This window comes from Lutra lutra, chromosome 7, assembly GCF_902655055.1.
Source record: "Lutra lutra chromosome 7, mLutLut1.2, whole genome shotgun sequence".
Lineage (NCBI taxonomy): Eukaryota > Metazoa > Chordata > Mammalia > Carnivora > Mustelidae > Lutra > Lutra lutra.
Genome location: NC_062284.1, coordinates 101,678,465 through 101,701,101, shown reverse-complemented (window position 1 = coordinate 101,701,101; position 22,637 = coordinate 101,678,465). Strand labels below are relative to the sequence as shown.

The window sequence follows — 22,637 nt, the reverse complement described above, 5'->3', positions numbered from 1 at the left end:
GCAAAGAAGGTAGAAGTCATATGGAGAAACCCTGGACAGAATCACTCACTTGGAGACAACATCATCCAAGCCTAGTCGTTATCAGCCAAATCTCAGCCACCTGCAGAAATGTAAACAAGAAACAAATGTATAAACTGCTGAGTTTTTGAATAATTTGTTACATGGTTTTATTAGAGCAATAGCTAACAGGTATAGTCCTCTAGTCCAGGTTTCTCCATGTATTTTTTATCTTCCTTGCACAAATTTTACATAAAAGGCATGTTCTTCTCATGGCAAAAGACAGAACTGCAGCCAGAAGGCAAGCCCAGCTGTGTGAGGACACCCAAGCCTCTTCTACCTATTTGTTAGTGTCATATTCACCAAATAAATCATGCCAAGGCCATGGCCAAGGGAAATGGAGGAGTATACTTTGCCTATTTTGAGGTCTTGGCAAAAAGGTGCAGGTATGGGGCACCTGGGTGGCTCAGTGGGTTAAGGCCTCTGCCTTCACTAGGGTCATGATCCCAGGGACCTGGGATCGAGCCCCACATCAGGCTCTCTGCTCAGCAGGGAGCCTGCTTCCCCCTCTCTCTGTCTGCCTCTCTGCCTACTTGTGATCTCTCTCTGTCAAATAAATAAATAAAATCTTTAAAAAAAAAAAAGGTGCAGGTATAATATAGTAACGAGACAGTGAAGATTTGTGACCAAGAAATGGCTCAATGGACTGCAACAATACAGTCAAGGCCTGTGAACCTCAATTCCTGGACTTCCATTTGAGTGCTTCCAGAGGCAAACCATATTTCCAATGAACTGGGTGCTACGATGAAATGAGCCTTAAGTCTGGGACCACGGCTCAGAGCCAGAATTGAGCCACCTAGAGAAAGGAGAGCCCATAGGTGGAGCCTCTTGACAGGAGTTGAGCCCTCGATCACGCTGCACCTGAAGTCAGAGACACCTGTTGAACATTCTTTAGTTACGTGAGCCAATATATTACTTGTTTTGTTTCAACCAGTTGAGTTGGGCTTTCTGTCACTCACAAATAAAAGAGGCCTAACAACTAAAGTGAATGAGTAAAATTGTCCTCACAAGTGTGTTCTAGCACATGATTATTAAGCCTGTAACTACTAAGCTAGCCCGGATTTTTATGGCTCAGCCTTCCAGTGCATTCATCACTGCTGCAACACTGCCTAGGTGGAGTGATGGTATGCGATGCATGAAACTGGAGGCCATTTCTTCTTGCTCCCTTCAGAGTCTTTTGAAACCTTTCTGGTCCTGAGTACATTAAACTGATTTTTTACCCTATTAGAATGATATTTTACCCTATTAGATATCCCTTCTTACCTCACTTCACTTAAAATAGTTCATCATGTGAGGGCACCTGTGTGGCTCAGTCGTTTGCGCACTCAACTCTTGATTTTGGCTCAGGTCATGATCTTAGGGTTGTGGAATCAAGCCCTGTGTTGGGCTCTGTGCTGAGCTGGGAGTCTGCTTAGGATTCTCTCTCTTTCCCTCTGTTCCTCCACACACACACATACACTCTCTCTGTAAAATATTAAATAAGTCTAAAAAAAAAAACCCCCAACAATAAAAAAACAAGTATTTCTTCGTGGAGGGCACCTTGGTGGCTCAGTTAAGCAACTGACTCTTGATTTCAGCTCAGGTCATGAACTCAGGGTGGTGGGATCAAGCCCCACTTGGGCTCCTTTTGGGGTGTGGGGCCTGCTAAAGATTCTCTCTGCCCCTCCCCCCACCTCTCTCTCTCTTTCTCTCAAAAACAAAAAAATTCTTCATGTAAAAATATGGATTTAAACTGAATTTTAAATGCTAGGATAAAAACTCAAAAGAAGACAGAGTTAGTATTTTTCAGACAAAAAATAAAAAGAGAGAGAAATGTTTTATAATTATATAGTATCCCTGGCCAGTGCAACTGAGTATTTTACTCTATTTAAGGTAGAAACAACATAGTGTGGTAGGAAGGATCCTCAGTTTTCGAAGCCAACAGCTTTGTCCAGGCTCATCACAACAGTCTCTCTGAGATTCAGTTTCTCCATCTGTTATAAAAGGAACAGTTTCTGTCTCATGTGATTTACAAGATTGTTATAATAATCATTTGAGATAATGAGTAAGAATGGTGTATTTTTATTATACTCCTTATAATAAAATCAGTTCCTAAATGTAACTAGTGTAGAGAGAAACCACTTAGTTTGAGCTACTGGAAGGTAGTTCATGATGCCTTATGCCTTGTAGCTAGACGATTCCTATGACAATATCAACAATGGAAGTGAAGGGGGCCAGATTTTCTAGTGCATTCTTAGAAGCAAGAAAGCCTTTCCCAGAAGCTCCCAATCAAGCCTCCCTTTGTGATGTATTGGCCAGAGGTGGCTCATATGTCTACAAATTTATAAACCAAACACTGGCAAGGGGAATAGAACAACTAAGATTGGTTTAGAGCAGACCCACTTTGCATTCAGTACCTTGGGCAAGAGAGGGCATACATAAACAAGATCAAGATGTTTATTTTACAAGAGGGGACTGTGGCACTGAGGTTGGAATCCAACAGCATTTGCTATAGTCCTTACCAAACTCCATTGTAAATCGCTGGTTTACAGGTCCGAACCCATGACTCTCTAACCTCTGGGTCAAGAGGGGCAAAGTCTTGCTGTCCATCCCCACTATCCCTTACCATTTCTGAGACCCAATAGGAACTAAATAAACATTTATTGAATTTTATTATCAGATTTTCAATCCATTTCAGCTCTAAGGCTCTGTGAACATATTTCAAAGGTAGGCTGAAACAGTTTCTGTGCTTTTTCTGGTGCTGGGCAGAGACCTGGAGTGGAGGAAGAAACAGCCCATGGTATGTCTAAAACTCTCATTGGCCATCTGTGATTCTTTGATTTTTAGAATGATTTCATTTCCCTGCCCCCTTTACATTATTATCTAAAACCTTTAGAACTAATTAGAAGTGGGAGGATCAAAGATGATATATTTTAAATTTGCTTCCCGCCTCACCCACTTAAAGTAAAGAATCCTGCATAGCCCATTAAGTTGGAGGTACTTGCTGACAGGAAGGAAACCATCTGGTGAACAACTTCTGTTAATTATGTTGGAACATACTAACGAGAATAAAGAACAGCCTTTAATGACCTTCCCCTTGGTGGCAGAATCCACCGCCGAGTAGACAGTCATGGCTTAGAGCCAAAAGTTAATGGTTAGTATTGGCACCAAACACTCAGGCTCACTAGTACTTAATAATCTCCCCTCCGTGGAGAAAGTATTTCAGGCATTCACAGCATAAATCCTCCTAGCACCTGCATGTAACTGAGCTCCAAAATAGTCATTTAGGGCATTATTTGGAATCCCTTAGTAAATGTGAATCTGGGTGTTACCTTCTCTGTATCTTTCTTTGCATTTGGACACACTGGATGAGGCCCACAAGATTTGCATTTTGTTTCAACCAATAACAATATTTAAATGTACTTGGCAGAGCACTGAAACAATTATTTCATATCCCAGAGGGATAAAGATACACAAAAATAATTATCCTCATTATGACCTAGATGAGTTAATCATTAATAGTAATATTATTTCTCATTCCACTTTACCCTTGGAAATCTAGGCAGCCCTGTGTCATCCATGCAAAAAGGCAGAGTTGAAGTTTCCTCAGCATTTTATCATGAGTGAGCTATGGGTGTTGAAACATCAGTATCTTTGTTTCATCTGTTGTTACAGTTTGAGAATTGTGCTTACATTTTTGATAAGATTATGTAAGATTTAAAATAATATGATTAAAATTTTAAAATTTTAATATTAATAATTAAAAAAAAACACTTAAAAAGAAAACAGGAGTAGGAAAATAAATTCAAACCAGCCAGAGACTAGTATACATATTTACATGTCCTGAAATTGTATCCATTACTAGAACTGGACAAACATGGCTATGGTCTTCCTAGTATCCAACCAGAAGAGGGAAACAAATACTTCAATAGGGCACTTGTTGAGCTCGGGAAAACGTTTTAAAAACATCCCAAGTGTAAGATCTTCTAGTATCAAAAATACTTTTAGCTGACTATATCCTCTAGTGAATTTACCATACATATGCATAAAAAAAGAGAAACAATCCTAGAAATTGCTGCTTCAAATCAGGTGGGAAATGTTATTCTAATCAAAATCTTAAATAAAAGTTCTGTAACTAGGAACTGTCAACATTTAACTCCTAAATTATAACAAATCTATAAAGAATATGGATCTGTAATATATTAAAGTTTAATAACCCCAGTTATTAGCCAAGAAACTGCTTGCTATATAATTTCTTGATATACATTTAAGGCTTTTCATATGTACACAAAGAATATAATTTTTATAAAGGCAGGTATGTCCAAGAGTTTGCACAGAAGTCACAAAATAAAAGTTGTTTGTGCCTAAATCATCCCATCTGTGCCTCTTGGACAATACTCAATCTTCTTTGTAACCACATGCATCAAGCAATTGGCTAAATATCCTTGTAGACAGGATGTCTCCTATTTGCATTTGAAGTACTCTTCTGTTTAAAATATAAATGCAATTAATTTGCATTATTTATTTAATCTGTCTTTGTATACTAATGTCCTCAAACTGAAAATAAATGTTAGCTCATTATCAACATACCTCAGAATATTTTTGTAGTCAATGAATTTAAATGATTAAAAAAAAAAAACATAAAACACCCTCAACTTTCTTTGAAGCTTTGGCACTTCCCCACCTCCTACTATCCTCTGCACAGCCCACCACTATCTTTGAAGTTGGCTCATCTGGTAACAGACTTACTGCAAGTTGTAGAGCACACCTACCACTCAGAGTTAGATGTTGTCCATGTGACGGATTTAATCAGTCCCTTGGTCTCTCAGACATGCAGCTGTTGGTGAATTCTTCTTTGCTAGTGTAATATTCTAAGTGTCTTAAGTTAAAATTAAAGCTGCCATTAAATTTTCATCTTGTTCTTCAAGAAGACCATTTTTTGGAAGTAACATGTGTATACATTTTTAAGAGGCAGTGCCAAAGAGATATTTTATACTATGTCAAATCTTTAGTGTTTAGAAAAAATGGCTCGATTTAATAGAAGAGTGAGTAAATAATCCAAGTTGTTGGATCTGGGTAAAAGCAGGTCACCTAGAATTATTGGTAAAAAACAAAAATATGACCCCCCTCTTTGGCAGTTTTATGCTACAGATGCTGCATTTAAGAAGACAGCATTGAAATACAGAAAAACATGTGGGATTTATAGGAAGTCTGTCCATGTTCAGATTGTCTGGCCCCTGCAAATCAAAATGTCACTTCTGAAACACATTATTTACCAATCCTTCAGCAAAACAAACAACATTTAGAAAAGTCCCTCACAGAACCAAAGAGGTATAGAGTAATAGATTTGGATGTCATTATGGTCAGGAGAGAACAGAGCTTCAGATATCACCAACTTTTCGTAGAGAAGACAAAAGAGGAAAGGGAACTAAAATTGACTATCAGATGGAAAAAAGCTTTGAAACAACAAAATGAATTTTGACAACCACCCCCAAGTATACATCCTGGAGGAGATGCTGGGTGTGGTTGAGAAGACGGAAGGTACTCATAAACAGTAGAATACTTAACCCATTCTGTGAAAAAAAAAAAAAAAAAAAAAAGAACTCCGGGGATCAGGGAAACAACCTAAAGATTAATGTTTTGCTGTATTCATTTTCAGCTCTCCTACAAATTCTGTATCTGGGCTTATAGCAAGAACCATTTTAATAATTTCTACTGTGGGTACAAAGTATGTCAAGTGTTTAAACTCATTTTAGTGGAAGCTAATACATAAAAAAAGACATACCTTAAACTTCTATTTTTCCTTACAAAAGAATTCTAGTGAGCTGGTGGTATTGTTTATGATCCAATATTCAGAAAAGTTGGGACCAGGGTCAATCTTGGGAGATTCCACACTTTACCACTTCCTGGCTGTGTTATCCTGACTGAGCAAGTTTCCCTGATGCTTGAGATTTCCCATATGTCAAATGAGATGGTACCTCCTTCACATTGTTTAAGGAGTAAATGTGAAGTATGTTGAGCTTTAGCAAAGAGTATGTCACATAATAAGTGCTCAATAAAGTGCATCTGGTATCAGTAGAGAAAATACACTACAACTCTATATCCTAATTAAATGGTATGAAATTATCTCATGTAAGGCAGCAAAGTACTAATTAGGAACATCCTACAAGAAGACCTAGATCTAAATGCAGGATATATTTGGAAGATGAAGATTATTCTACATAATAACAAACTCCATACCTTCTTTGAAAAGACTGGGATTTAGTTACAATTATTTAAGGAACAGAACACTATAGTCATGAGGTTCTGTAAGCCAATGAAGAAATGAATTTGTACATGTAAATATGAGCCTCTCTTTGAAAAATGTATTTTTTTTTAAATTTTGAATGACCTCTAATAACTTGGGAATGAAAAAGCCATGATTCCATTTTGTTCAATCATTTAAAAAGGATGAGTAAAGGCTTTTATCTTGGTTTAGCAATTATTGTGTTCCTCTCAGAGGGTGGAAATTTGACTCCCATATCTACAAACTTACTTTGTTACAGGCAAATTGCTTAATCTCCTTATCAATCATCTTCCACACTCATAAAATAGCACACTAACATTTACCTACCTCACAGGGTATTGTGGGTCTTTATTAAAGAATGTTCAGGAGATTAAGATCCTGAGATGAAAGGAAATGTCAAATAGAATTATCATTTATTTTCACATGATGTGTTATGGGACAAGACTTTGAGATGCTATTCCTGTGGCAAAGGCCAATAAAGATATGCAGATCTATGCATCTGATTGCCAACAAATAGTCTAGAAGGTGATTCTCTTTGGGAATGATATGAAAGGTTGGATCAGATTCTAATTTTAGCATGTTTCCTTTCTAAGGAAACGTTTCCTTTCCTTCTCCAACCACATAAGTTAGCTAGTAATGAAGAGACTTAAAATATCCCTCCCCCATCACAGCATTCTACACGTGGTCTTTACTGGGCACTCAATCACAAGGGCTCCTATGACATTCAGAGTTCATTCTTTTTAAGGTCCAAGTTAAGGAGAAGTATCTCTGAGGATAAGAAATTAGAAGTTAACAATACGAACAGGAGTTAAGGCATTGGTTTGTATTCACCTCTTCTTCTTTTTTTTTTTTTCATCTAATTTCCTTCCCTTTAGTAAAATCTTTTGCATCAGTAATTCTTTCCCTTCATAAAAAAAAAATGCCTCAAATCTAACCATTCAATGTGAAATTCTAGTATCCACAGGCACAGGGATGAGGAAACACCCTGTTGCACAGTGACTGCTTCCCCCTTACCTTTTCAATGGCTAGGACAATTTCAAAAGACTATTGCACTATGTGATGAAACTTGGGAAGCAGTCTAGACTCCTGAAGAAAGCAGAGAGCAGGCCAAAGGATTTCTAACCAAGTTGTCTACCCCACAGACTTAAAGACATGTCTAATCACATGCCTGGTCTGCTCAAAACCACCTTCCCATGGCCCCCCACAGTCCACAGATAAAGGCTGTGATTTAGGGGCTCTTTACAAACTATCACCAATCTTTATTACAGCCTTATTGCTTACTGCCCTCTTTACTCCAAACCCTCAGCCCAATGTGCTTTTTCCCAACCTCAAACTATTTCTTCTGAATTGAACTCAGAAGTTATCTCTCTTTTCATCGTAGAAAGCTAGTGACCATCTTCCGTGTTCTCATAGTATTCATGTGCATTTGTGCAGCTGTTGCATTCATATATATGTGAATATATTAAATAATATATGATATACTTAAATTATTTTACTCTATTACTTAAATTTAAATTATTTAAATTACGGTTTTATTATATCTTCATTTTGTTTAAACTTTTTATAATTATATATTATTTTTGTAATTTATATCTTGTCCACATATTTATATTGTTTTGTGTAAATAATTAAAAACATTAGATGTTATTTAACTGTATCTGTATATTTGCATAAGTATTTATTCATGCTGTACTTCTATTTTTCACTATTTACTTAGCATTTTATTCATATATTATTTATATTTAGAGTATACTTAATTAAAATATTAAACTTTAAATAAATATAATTCTTAGATATCCTGTCTGCCTCAAGCACTAGGTTCGCATAAGCTCCTCCAAGAATTCAGAATGAGATTCAGACTCAGCTAGCCATAATAACAACTACTTTTATAGAGCACTCACTCCATGCCAGACACTGAGGTCAGTGATTTGTGTACATTATCACATTTAATCTATCCAAGCATCTAGTGAGATTGGTGCTATTATTATCTATATTTATACACAAAGAAATATAAACACCAACACAAGATAACTGGATCTTAGGACTAAGTGCTTACTTAGGCTTTAGACCCAGGTTTGCTCTTGACTCTGGAGACCTGGGCCATGACCACTTGGTGAGGGGGACACAGTGTAGTGGCTACACATTACAGCAGTTAAGAGAAAGGGCTTGGGAGTCAAATGACCTAGGTGCAAATTTCTATTCCATTATCTCATAGTGGTGTGGTTCTAGAATATTCTTCCTGCCTTTCACAGGCATATTGTATGAAAGAGATTGACATGTAGAGCAAGTGCTGAGAGGGAAAGGGAAACCTTGTCAGCAGTTAGTGGCAGAAAACTTAGACTGCAAAAAGTTGATATCTATACTTCCCTGGTGATGAAACTAGAAAGAACACTGGCAGTGGATTAAACCTGAATTTCTCCCATACTTCCCTCAGGTTCTTGCTACTCAAGAACAGGCACTATTACCATCACCAGGAAGCTTATGATAAATGCAGAATCTCAAGTCCCACCCCAGACTACAGAATCAAAATCTGCATTTGGACAAGACTCTCGATAATTCTTTTATACATGGAAGCTTGAGAAACACAGATCTTGATCATTCTCACTTTCTGCCCAATATCGTTAATCATGTTCTAAAGACTTGTGCTGATTTTCCGTTGTTGTTCCAACAACTCATTTTTAAGAGAGATGTGAGAATTATAAGAGAAATGTGGGGATGAGGTGGCAGGTAAACCAAGAATCAGATTCTAGTATCAGGCCTGTTACAAATAAGCTATGAGACTTCAGGCAAATGACTGTCTCTGAAACTTAAATTTTCCCTCTGCAACAAGTGTTTTTGGAGAAAGGAGATGGGAAAGATGGAAATTAGCATATGTTATTCTAAGATAATTTTTGGATTCAAATATTCATTAAATATATATTAAAGTAAAACACAGACCTGGTTACCAATTGTGAGGATTATGTCTCTTTCTTAACTACTGCTGTATTTTTAGCATATATTAGTTGCTCAATAAATAAATGAACCAAGAATGAATAAATGTTCACTCTTACACTCTCGGAAATTTTCTCCAAAGCTAGCAGCACCTTATGTATTCCTATTAAAATTTTATGTATATTAATTGACATAAGACAATGTAACAAGTTTTTCTCCAATGTAACAAATTTTCTTTCTATAAAAGTACTTAAAAAGTATCTATTACCTTGCCAACTAATAACCTTTCTGCAAATTTTCTTCTGTAGTTATGGTAGGTATGTGTCTTTCAAGTAGCCAAGGTCCTAGGGAACATAAATTGGAAATCTGCTTATTTCCTTATTATATCAGAGCACTGGTACATGGTAGGCTTTCATTAGAAATTTTTGAATGTATGCAGCTTTAATAATTATTTTAGAACTGCATTAATATTACTTCAGGTTAATGTATCCCAACTTTCAAAGCAAGATCCATAATGTTGAATATCTTTGTGGTATCTCACTTTTTTTTCTTACTTAAAAAAAAAATAGAATGACATATTTGAGAATGTATATTGGTAGTCTGGTCAGTAACATTTCCTTGAAATTCATTAGAGTGGATTGCCTAGAAGAAAGGGTAGGAGCATCTTTATGGTTCTTGTTACATATTGCTAAATTTTCTTTCTAGTTTCAAAATTCTAGGATTCATAGAGAATCTCACATCCTCAAGTGGCTGCAGCAGAGACTAGAAGTCAGCAGCCAGCTACTGGTGCCACCACAGTCCTTGAAAATGGGAAAACAGACATTCCCACATTCTTTTCTTTCATGGATAATTAAAACAAAATGGAAACCTTGTGCTAGAAATTGGCTTACAGCATCCAATGGAAGAAATATCGTGTTACACAAATGACCAGAGACTAGTTGAATAAACAAGATAAACTCAGAGTTGCATTCTTTCCCAGAATCTGAGAGTAGCACTTTGGAGCATGGATTCACAATTCTGGTTCTAGCCTATTTTTAAAATATCAAAGGGAAGGACCAGATGTCACAATGAATTAATATCCTAGACTTTTAAATCTGGAGACATAGGTTCAAATTCTCCCTGGTAGAAAGAAAGTATGAGTTTTCTGGCTTCTCGGAGATCCCTTGTGGATATTTCATTCACCCTCAAATTTGACAGTTTGACAGGATGATCCCTGCATCTTCTTTTTCATTGTGACCCGAGGGCTGGACGCGCAGATGAAGCGAGGCAGGTGCCATAACGAAGCTGAGGGAAGAGTCCACTCGGCCTCCCATCTCCTCACCACACATCCCTCCTGGAATTCCTATCTAGTCTTCAGCATTTCCCCTTTAAGAGGCACTGAATTACACAGCTGTTGTTTTTTTTTGTTTTGTTTTGTTTTTTTTAAAGATTTTATTTATTTATTTGACAGAGAGAAATCACAAGTAAGCAGAGAGGCAGGCAGAGAGAGAGGAGGAAGCAGGCTCCCCGCTGAGCAGAAAGCCCGATGTGGGGCTCGAACCCAGGACCTGGGATCATGACCTGAGCCGAAGGCAGCGGCTTAACCCACTGAGCCACTCAGGCGCCCCTACACAGCTGTTGTTTAAGAAAGGCAGGAAATAAAGGAGGAGGAGGAGCTCTGGCTCCTCGACTGACTTAGGGATGGAAAGTCGAAGGCCATCAAAGTGCAGCTGCAGAATCTATTGGCATGGCCACAGTCCTGCTACAGCCCATCCAAGTGGATCCACTGGAAGTATTCCCCCAACATGTTTCCCCTCAGGGACATACACCTCCATTCTCTGTTCAGGTCAGTTGCTGAGATCTCATCACAGAGACTGTGGCAATGTCATTAACAGTCTTACACACCATTGCCATTCCTTCTGGAAGTTCTTCCTGCCAGGTCCAGGTTACATACCCCTTCTTTGTGCCCTTGTGACCTCCTTCTCACCATCACAGCACTTCTCTCACTTCTAATCATGCTGTACTTGCTGGTTCCCCCCACCGGTCTCTAGATACCATGGGAACAGAGCATGTGGCTACCCAAGTCTCTGGTGTATGCCCCCCTGCCCGGCGGAGTACATGTCCATATCTAAATAACATCCTCTGACTCGGGTCTCTAAACACCTCAGTAGGATGTTCTGAATCACCTTGGAAATCCTCTGAGACATCTTTCTGAAAAGAAGAGTGGTGGCTGAAGAGGCTTTTTAATGGCATCTGCTTCCCTACCAGCTGAGAGGGTCAGAGCAAGTGAACTCGATTTCCCCCAGAAACTCCACACAGATCCTCACAGGAGAAGTGTCCCTGGTGTGCTGATAGGAAATGACAGGTGATCTTTCTCAAAAAGACAAGGGAACAGAAAGAAGGATCATCCTTTATTTGACTGATGTCAATATGCAGCCCGGGACAATTTTGCACTTCAGGAAAACCTGGACTGAGGAATTTGGGGTCAAAAAACAAAACAAAACAAAACCCAACACCATTTACAAACTCACTTTATATCTGCTTTTCTTTCTAGTTAAGTTAGGTTTTCAGTGCAAGGTGTGCTTAAACAGACTTTTAAAAAGACAGAAGGAGAACATTTTTTCACATGTCTCCCTCCTGACAGTGTTCCCATGGGAATCTTGAGTAAAAAAAGCCTGACTTTCTAAATAGGTGGACTGTCCACTTCTCTTTGACACAGATGCCCTGCTTTTATTTGCATTCAGCTATATCAAAGTATGAGCATGTTTCAAAAAAAAAAAAAATCATGTCTTTTAAGGCATAGTAAAGACAGTTGAAACATTCATTCCCTCCCTCCAGAAACCTAGGAATGAATTCCTCACCATTGAGGAAAAGTCCAGAAAAGAGAGCCCCCCAGGGAAGAGAAAGGAACCAGAGAGCTGGTCAAGTCAGACCTAGAAAAGACCAGCCTCCCAGCCCCCAACCTACAGTCACTGGGAAATCCCAGAGAACCTGTCTCTTTTTCTTACATTTTTTCCCCAAAAAATAGAATTCAGAGTTCCTTCTCGGAGCCTCATTACACCCTGATATCTGGGATCATTGCATACCACCTCTCTCGGGCTTGGGTGCTAAATTCTTCCCAGAGTTGAGTTTTTAAAGAAAACAGGTTTAAAACTGTCAGTAAGAGAGGAGAGAAGGCCAAATCGCTCTCATGCTTGAACCCCTGGGCCAATTTGTTTGTAATTGGATTGGTATGTAGCAAAGATAGAGCTGTCTGGGGGAAATGCTCCACACCACCTCCTCCCCTTTGGAGGGGATATTTCTCCTGATGCTGCTCCTCAGTCCGGTGCCAGCCCCCAGTTGGGGAGAGGCAGAGAGACCCTGACCACAGAAGAGAAGGGCCGATTGTGTACACCCACAGAAAGGAGACTGCCTCATGGAAGGAGGCTGGACCCTTCACCAAAATAAACGCAGAAAGTAGAGCACACATTGCAGGGTCTGTGTCCAAAGTCAGGGACTGTGGGCCAAGGAGGAAGCTTGGATGAGACAAGGGGAGGAGGAGACAGAGCTAGAGAGGGCTCCAACCAGAGACTAACAGCAGCCCTTGCCAGAAACCTAAGGAAAACTTTTTTTTTCCCTAAATAAAATGAAGTTGCTACCACTTCCATTGCTTCCTTAGCTGAGCCTCCACAGTCCAACTGTCAGCCAGTCCTAGAAGTTCTACCTCACGCCCCGCATGAATGACCGAGACAGAAAAAGGTGGACTTGGGGAGAAATAGATCTGGGTTCCAAACTTGATTTTGCTACTTCCTATTTATGGGATTTTAGGCAAGATATTTAACACAGTGGAACCTCAGTTTTCTGACCTGTAAAATGAAAATAACTCCTACCAGAAGGCTGACTTAAAGGGAGCTTAAACAGGGGCGCCTGGGTGGCTCAGTCTGTTAAGCGTCTGCCTTCAGCTCAGGTCATGATCCCAGGGTCCTGGAACTGAGTCCAGGACAGGGCTCCCTGCTCAGTGCGGAGTCTACTTCTCCCTCTACCCTTACCCCCTGCTCGTGATTTCTATAAATAAATAAATAAATAAAATCTTCTTTAAAAAAGGGATCTTGAACATTTGAAGAGCCATATTGGATACTATTCATTGTTGATCGACATTCTCCTCACCCCTTTTATAGGTTCCCCTTTCTCTCAGGTGCTAGATGCTGGGAGCCACATGTCCCAGAACTTCTTCTCTACCAGTATTCTGGATATGACATGTTTAATACTAAAATTCATTCTTGGGGTACCTGTAAGGCAGAAGAGAGCAAGAGGCCCCCTCCTTGCCTCAGCTCTGGTGGGGTGAGAGTGAGCTTCAGCAGTTGTGACCAGTGCAGCAGCTGGCTGGTCTCTCTCACTGCTAGGCCCCAGTTTCAGGGTTATGGGCCAGTTGTAATTTCCCACAGCTCCCTGGTAGCCTATGGTAGCACAAGCTAAAATTTAGGAGTAGATCACCTTACTTTCTTGACTCCAGGCTTTTCCACAATCTAATAAGAACTTGTATTGGTTTTCTACTGCTTTGTGACAAATTACTACAAACTTAGCAGCTTGAAATAACACCTATTTATTACTTCACAACTCCATAGGTCAGAGGTCAGGTGGGCTAAACAGGGTTCTAGGTCAGAGTCTCACCACTTTGTGGACAAAGAATTTCATCCCACCTCTCTTGAACTTGGATGCTGAAATTTCTTCCCAGAGTTGGGTTTTTAAAGAAAACAGTTTTAAAACTGTTAGCAAGAGAGGAGAGACGTCCACATTGCTCTCATGCTTGAAACCTTGGGTCTAAAAACAAGGTGTCAGCTGCTGACAGGGATCTTATCTGGAAGCTCTGGGAAGAATATACTTGTAGGCTCATTCAAGATGTGGCAGAATTCATCTTCTTGTAGTTTTAGGACTTAGGTCCCCAATTCCTTTTTGGCTGTCAGAAGCGTCTCTGAGCTGCTTAAAGCCACCTGCCTCTCTCCGCATGTAGCCTCCTCCATCTTCATACCAGCAATGATGACGTGAGTCCTTCTCTCATCATGGCAACCAGAGCAGGACCCATCACACCCAATCCCCTCACACTTGGACTCTGACTCTCTTTTCTCTTCCCGGCCAGAGAAAGCTCCCTGATTTTGAGGGCTTGAGTGATTAGATCAGGCCAGCCCCAGTAATCCCTCTTTGTGGGCCAGAAGAAGCACCCAAAGAGTGCTAAGGAAGGATGGAACACGGTCAGATTTATATTTTCACACAACCAATATTTATTGAGGAAGGATGGAACACAGTCAGATTTACATTTCACACAACCAATATTTATTGAGAACTTAAAACTTTTCTACAAGGTAGAAAAATCTACCTTGGTACTGGGAATATTGCCATATAACATAACAAAATCACAGGAGGGATCATCAGCATATTCATAGCTCCCAGGATTAGGGTGGAACATCATTGGGGAGAGCATTTTAGAAATTCTGCCTACTCTAGCACCCAATTCCCTCTATTAAATCACATTCTTCCTGAAAAACCTAGAGGAGTTTTTGTTTTACTGTGCTGAACTGTGAGGGATCTGAGATCACAGTCTGTAAACGAATTCAGAAATGAAGAAAACAACACTTCAGATTATAATACTCTGACCCATGGAACCTTCAGGACTCTTGCCCAACAAATATCAGTTCAACAAACAAGTATCTAACATCTTCCATTTTCTGGGGCGTGCTACATTTGAGGGAATAAAAATAGAGTAAGAAACCTTACCCTTATGGTCTATTGGGCAAAATAGACACATGAATAGAGACTTTCAATGTAACATGTCATCAGAGATGATAAGAGAGATTAGGTTCAAAGTTGAGTATCACTCATTTACTAAAGAAATATTGATCTGACATCTACTCGGGGTCAGGCATTGGCCTAAGTGCCAGTGACTTAAAGGCCAATGAGGCATATTACTGCCCTAGACAATCTCAAAGTGGAAGAGTCGGATATGCAGTATTATTGCCAGACAGCACATTTATTGTCAGAGATCACAATAAACTGCTGTGTTTTAATAATAGCTGCAATTTTTGAATTCTTAGTCGTCACTAACCCCTACTGAAACGAGGCAAGGTATGGGTTGGGAGGCAGAGGGCAGGGAGGGGAGGAAGTATGGGAAGTGCACCTGAATTTTACAGAGGAGACTAAAAACAAGTTATTTTTCTAGAATAAGATGGATCTGGGTTTGCAACCCACATGGACACTTTTCTAATACCTCTCTGAGAGGATAATGTTGAAGGTCTAATGTTTGTGTTCTGCCCAGATCCCTCAGGATCCCTTTCCATCACTTTTGTGCTGCTTGCCCCAATTGCCCGTCACTCTCATGGGCTTTGCTTCCCACAGTCAGAGCCTGCCTTCTTTCTTGGGGAACTATCTTTGGAGTCTCCTGTGCCCACCCAGATGGGTGGAGCACCTGGGATCGCACATTCCATGGGTGGTCCTTGACCAGCAAAGGATGGAAGTGAGAGCGTGAAAACACTAGTTCCTTGGCCTTGGTCAGGAAAACTCTGAGGCTTGATTTATAGAGTTCCTGAGCAAATTCGACCCTTGGTGGGACTTCGTGACGGCACACTTCCTGGCTCCCTGCCCTCTTCTCCCCACCCATGCCTTGCCTGGTTTCCCTTGGGAATTTCCTTACAAACATTGACACACAGATCTGAGAGTCTGCCCTGAGACATCCATGCTCTGACATTTCCCCCACACCACCATGGGAACCAAGGGAAGGGGGCGATGAATTCGGTTTGGGCCAGTTGGTAAGACTTTCCGGTTATGACAGATAAGCAGAGGCCTGCCAAGGTGGCAAGTGGGAAGAAGAGAATTCCAGGCAGAGAATACTGCACACACAAAAGCAGAGGGTGGGCCTGCCAGGAGTTGGAACTCTCAGACCAGGAGAAGCACTTAAGACTGCTAAGAAAGGATGGACCGTGATCAGATTTATATTTTCACACCATGAATACTTACTGAGGACTCAGAATGAACGTAGAAAACCCACCTTGTTACTGGGAATAGCCCAATGAAGACCAACTACATCCGTGTCCTCATGGAGTTATAGAATAATCCTTTTCTGTCCAACGCAGCAACCGCTAAATACATGTGCCTATTTAAATTTCAGTGAATTGAAATTTAGCTTCCCAGTCACATTAGCCACATTTCAAGAGCTCAGTAGCCGCATGTAGCTAGCCTATTAGATGGCTCAGGTGCAGAACATTGCAGAAGGTTCTATTGGACCACTGCAGAAAGTTCTATTGGACAGTGCTAGTCTAACCACATGAGAGAATAGCTATGAGTCTTCGGCCTAATTTTTAATTCGTATGTGGCTATCTCCTATTAAGTCTTTTTTTTTTTTAAGCCTATCCTTGTGCTTTTGCATTTTATACAGAACACTGAGGATTCTTTTGATTGCACAACCGGACCTCTGCACAACCACCTGCATTTGGCAATCAAATCATAGTCGTGGTTGTCAAAAGACCAGAATTGCAGAAATCCCTTTGAAAATGCACGTGGTCCTTTTATGTGCTGGATGAGGGAGATATGCTCACACCTGCCTGAAGAACCCAAGCCGTGGAGTCTGCCGGCCTCCAGCTGTTCCCCGTGTTCATTCTGAATGCCCGTAGCTAAAAGCCCGTCGTCTAAAAGGCAAAACAATATTCAGGAAAGAAGTTTAACCTGAATTCCTCACCTGGCATTCTACCATTTCCAGGGCCACAGAAATGAAAGTAAAACAGCCACTAGCCCTGGTAATCCCTGAAATCTGTCATGGGATTTTAAACGGATTATTTTTTTTCTTAATTTTACCCGATAAACTAATAAAAACTGGAATTTTCGCTGAAGAGTTGTTTCCCTCTACTTCGTCTGTGTTCTTACAAGAACCAACAAACAACAAAGTGTTTCATGATAGTCTAAAATACATTAATCAAAAACATAAAAACTGGACTATGTAATCAAAGACTTCAATCAAAATGTCACAAAAAAGAAATTAAAGCCTAACCATTCGGAAGCGTGAAGTACAAATCCTAATGAGTGTGGCCCTCAAAAGTGAAATTCTCCCTAAAGAGGCAATTTCATATCCACCTGAAAAATTTCATATTCAGTTCCCCCCAAGAGGCAATTCATTCTTGAGATGATACAGTTTCCAGGCTGTAAACAAACACTGCTGACCTTACGAAAGCTCTTCTCTTTATTACAACGCTTAGAGGGGTTAAACGGAAGGGAAGAGAGAGTACTACTTTTTTAAATAACAAAATATCAACTTTGCTGTGATACCTGCATCAAAAGCTTCACACAGTCAGCTTTATAGGATTTTTGGTAGTCTTGATTTATAATAAACGGATGAACACTAGCAGACCAGTATCCAAAAGCCTGGAGGAGCTCTGGGAATTAGGGGCTAAGTAGCAAAGAGACCATATTATTTCCAGTGGAGAGAAGGGATCTTCATGATAAATAAGATGGCTTTTACATGGCGTTTGCTTTTTTTTTTTTTCATTTTCTTCTTTGTTTTTATTTAGCACTCTGCTAATTCTTTTGCCGTGGCACCTGCAGGCAAAAGGGCACAGGATATTCCCATTCTCCCCTTTTGTCTAATTCCATCAGCCTAAGGAAGCAATAATGACCAAGCTCTTGGAGTTTTCCAGTTGATTATGGAGAAGGGCATTGTACTCCCTGGTATATTCTTGCAGCCCTGCTACCAGATGAAAGGAAAAGCATAAAAGCACCAGCAAGGCTGGAACTCTGCTTTTCCTGCTGTAACATGCCATCAAATGCGGATGGGGCCCTCCACTGATGCGGGCATTCTGTTGTTCACGTTTGCAGAGTTCAGCTGAGGATGTCTGAGATCAACAGGTGGCCTTGCTAATGGAACAGATTCACTCATTGTTTGTGTGTTTAATGAATCATTGAGTTACTGATCAGCAGTGAGCAATAGAAGCTGTTCAAACAGAAAAGAAGCCCAGCCGTGAGCTGGTGTCGCCACCACGCTCCTTTGAAGCACGGCTGGCCCCACGGGCTGTGAGGGAGGCTTGGGGTTTACTCCCTACGGTTCCCAGAAAAGCTGGTAGCGAGGAGAGGGTGTTATTTCTAATTGGATGATGAAAGTCAGCTCAGGGGACAGAGACCAAAGGGCCAAGTGTAAAAAGGGGAGGAAGTGAAAACATCTGAATCAAAGGTTGAGGTAAAAACCAAGAGACAGGTGTTTGCAGTGAACCGCGCAATAACCCTCATCTTGCCTCCCTCCCCAGGTCCTCAGGAAGCAACCAAGTGGGGAAGAACCGAAAGAAGTAAGAAGAAGCAAGGCTTAGGATTCGGAGGCTGGTTTCCTTACAGAGTTCATGGTAGCGGTGGGAATTCTCTCTCTTCTAAGGAGGCAAATGTGACCCTTCTTTGTGAGATTCCCACAGGTTTCACCACGGCCTTTCCTGTGAGTAGATTTTGACTGAAAGTATGCCAGAATTGCATTTACCAGGCTATATGTGTCTTTTTTTTTTTCCTCCACAAATAAGACTTTATATTTGTCACCATTAAAAGTCTGAAAAGCGGATTCTTGGACTAGTGGCTCATATCCATCAGCTCTTTTAACTGTACCCCTGTCTCATCCCAGAAGTTTTCCCAGACCTATTGCCTTCACCATGAAGCAACATGAGTTTTCCCATTTCAAATTTGGGCTTCTTCAGCATTTTTCACTTTTCTAATGAACCCATCATGAACCCAGTCTTTTTTATGTCTTTCCCAGTGCTGACTGGAATCAGTTTATGGACAACATCTTTAAAGTCATTTGTCTGTATGTCTTGGGTAATGATTTCCATCATCTTCTGGATTTGGTGGACCTGTAGATACCAGGTGTGAGAGGCCTTCCAAATCTGAGCGGTTTTTGTTTTTTTTTTTTTTTCCCAGTAAAACCAACACAGAACGAAGCATATAACTTCCAGTAGTCTTGATATCAACATGAGCTTCAGTCATGATCTGCCTTTTTTTTTTTTTTTTTTTTTTTTTTTTACCACGGAGCACATTTTTCATGGGTAAGATCCACGTCATAAAAGTTGGGCAGGCAGTTTTCACTTGAATACCCTCTGTGGTTAGTTTGGATTTTCTAATGCAGTTTCATTATTCTGCAGAGCAACAGGCCTCACTTTTTGAACCTTGAGGCAGTCAGATGAAATTTTGGTTTCTTGAGGCCTTGAGACTAGCATTTTTCCGAGTCTGCTATATCAAACACAACTGGTGCTTTTCCATCCTACCAATCTTCCTCAGGGAAGGGACCAACCACTTTCTTCTTGGTTTCCTTTTGCTACCTTTTATGGGAAGCTTTTTTTTTTTCTTTTTTTAAGATAGGAGATATATGAAAAATATGTCAGAGTGTGGTTTGGTGAGGAGAGACCTGTGCTATGGGTTAAGTTAATGTGTGTCTTAGTTTCAACTCTGTCACTGTCTCTGGAATACCACTGGTCATATCCTTCCTATGGCAGAGACTCACTACCTAGTCACCAAACCTGGTCCTTTTCCTTTTGGACACACAGCTAAACCCAGGTTCTAGCCTTCCTCATAGCTAGATGTGCCCCCCATGACAGGCTCCAGCCAATGGTATGTCCACCAAGGTGTGCAATTAGACCTGGATCATAATCCTTGTAGATGATCCTCCATGCTTTCTTTTCCCTTGTCTTCAGCTGGATACTGATACCTAGGGTTGACCTGGAAGTTTACAGAGCCTCTGTCAAGCTTGGACTCCCTTCCACCCTCAGGGTATCTGGAGAGTCTAGAGTATCTGGAGTGTCCAGGCTGGACACCTCAGCTCTTAAGTAAGCTCCTCCATTTACCTTAGTGCCCAATACAAACATTACCTGCTTCTACATGTGCCATAAAACTGAACAGTAAAGAGATTCCCATGGACTCTGAAGTTTCTTCCTGCCCTACCATCTTTGATTCAAAGCCATCATCTCATGTATACTTTCATCTACCCTAGACAAAGTCAGGGAGAACATTCCTGTCTCTTCAAGATCTGGAGGAAAGAGTGAGACTTCTCTCTGTTATATTCTTCATCAAGTATAGAGATAAAGTAGGAATAAAGAGAGAGAAAATAGGAAGTCTGTCAGAGTCTACCAGTTAGTTAGAGGGAGAGATTCAGGAGGAAGTCTAGAAGGCAGTAGGATGATGGAGACTCAAGCCAGAGAATGAGAGTGTAATTTGCCATTACAGCTAGCTGGTGGCGGATCTTTGGGCTATAAATCCTGAATGAGGGCCAGAGTAGTGACAACAAACTTCTATTCTACCACCACATCTCTCGCTGTGGGTTTGTGCTTAATCAAGCCAGCCTCAAATCCTTTTAGAATTTAAGATCTTGACTATTCCAAAATGAATTCCCATCCATATGTCCTCTTCAGTAAAGCCTTCTTTTCAACACAGAGGAGGATGTGAAAGCTATTGCTCCCTTAGGCAATGTCATTGCTATTTGAAAAACCAAGATGTATATACACACATGTGTCCTGTGTGCACATAACTTACAGTACAATTTTCTGATTCTGAATGTTTGTGTGTACAGTGGAATGCTAACTCTTCCTGGATATAGACACTGTACCATATGTCCCTATAGTGGGAATGTGTCCCAATCTTAGAATAAATGGGTTGCATTTGGTTTATGGCATTAAATAGTCAAACTAAGTACTTGCTATTGAGAAAATGCATAACTAGGTTACACAGATGTTTATAAGCCCCATTTTTTTTACAAGGTGAATGAAGAATAATTCCACATTTTTATGACTTTTTTAATCTTTGAAACATTTATATAGTGTTTATTATGTAACAAGCAAAAAGTAATGAATATTACTCTAAATGTTTTTACAGATACTAGTTTACTTAATTCCCTATTAAAGTGGGACATTCAGAGAGCACCTGGGTGACTCAAGCGTCTGCCTTTGGCTCAGGTCATGATCCTGGGGTCCTGGGACAGAGCCCAGTGTTGGTCTGCCTGCTCGGCAGGGAGTCTGCTTTTTTCTCTCCCTATACCTTCCCCTCTGCTCAGGCTCTTTCTCTCTCTCCTCCTCCTCTTTCTCTTTCTCAAATGAATAAATAAATAAATAAAAATTAAAAAAATAAAGGGAGACATTCAGGAATCCCACTTGAGAATTCAGGAAGAAATTGGTATAAAGTGGCAAGGATCGTGGGACAGAAGATCTTGCTTCCACATCATAGCATGACCAAGTTTGGCTGGAAGAGATGCAGTGATAAAATCACACCTCCCTAGGCTCTGCTTCCTCGTTTTGAAGTAAGAAGCGCAAGCGAGATGACCTGTGTCTAATACAATTCTAGGACCATTTTTAATACACTCTCCTCCTGGCCCCCTCCTGACCTCCATGGCTCCTCATGATCTGATGTCTGACAAACTTTCCAAACTTTTCCATCTCATATCCTAGCCTTATTCAGCTTCAGGTCCATGGGCCTCCCTTTTTTGTTCCCAAAACACTGAGCTCCTTCCCAGCTTAGAGCCTTTCCACGAGTAGTTCCTGTTCCTGGAAGCTCTTTCCCTGCATTGTCTGTTTGACTATTTTTTGTCATGCAAGTTACTGATTATACTCTTCAGCGAACCTGTCCCCAACATTTCAGCCTAAATGTTCCCAAACCCAACACTAACTTCCCATCAATCACTCTGATTTACTATCACCTGTCACCATCTGATATTTTCTTGTTTATTTATTTGCTTCTTTGTTTATAGTCTTTCTCCTCTCACTAGGAATAAACCCTGGTGAGAGTGAGACATTATCTGTCTTACTTGTCATTGTATCTCCATTGCCTGCATGAGAGCACAGTAGCCACATACCCAGCAAGTCTAGGGTTTGCAATAGAGGCAAAAACGGAGCCTAAGACCTAGAGCCATAGGATTCCTGAGAGTTCACATCCAGGAGCAGATGGATCCTTTAATGCTATACTACTTCCCCTTTCTTACCCAGTTCAGTGATTTCAGAGCAAAGGTCTGGGTGACCATGCACAGATCCACATCCTTTTTCTCCTACCAGCCTTCTACCTCTCAGAGACAAGCATGATTCAAGGACATCCGGTGCAGTTATATTACCTGCCTCACAAGCAGTAAATAGCATATCCACCTGAGGACATCTGAGCAGCTCTGGTTCTGCAGATGGGGGGCTTTGGGATCTGAGGGAGAGAGGCCAAGACCAGTGGCCAGTGAGACTCAGACAACCTGGATGCTGAGCCCTAAGTGCCACTCTGCAGTGGCAAGAAAGGTCTCAACTGAAGCCAATTCGATGCTAGCTGCTGCCCTATGCAAGGGTATGCCTTCTCTCCTAATAGAAGAACCAGGTACCAAGCCAGACATAGTGAGTAATCTATCTTGGATCTCTGACCAGACAGAGAAAATCCTCTGAGGTTTAAGGAAGCC

The 22,637-nt window shown here is 40.6% G+C and overlaps 1 pseudogene; it reads right to left on the bottom strand.

Moving 5' to 3' along the window:
* Positions 1-22,226, bottom strand: part of LOC125104521 (40S ribosomal protein S3a-like) — a 37,492-nt pseudogene extending 15,266 nt beyond the window's left edge.
* Positions 22,227-22,637: the final 411 nt, after the last annotated feature.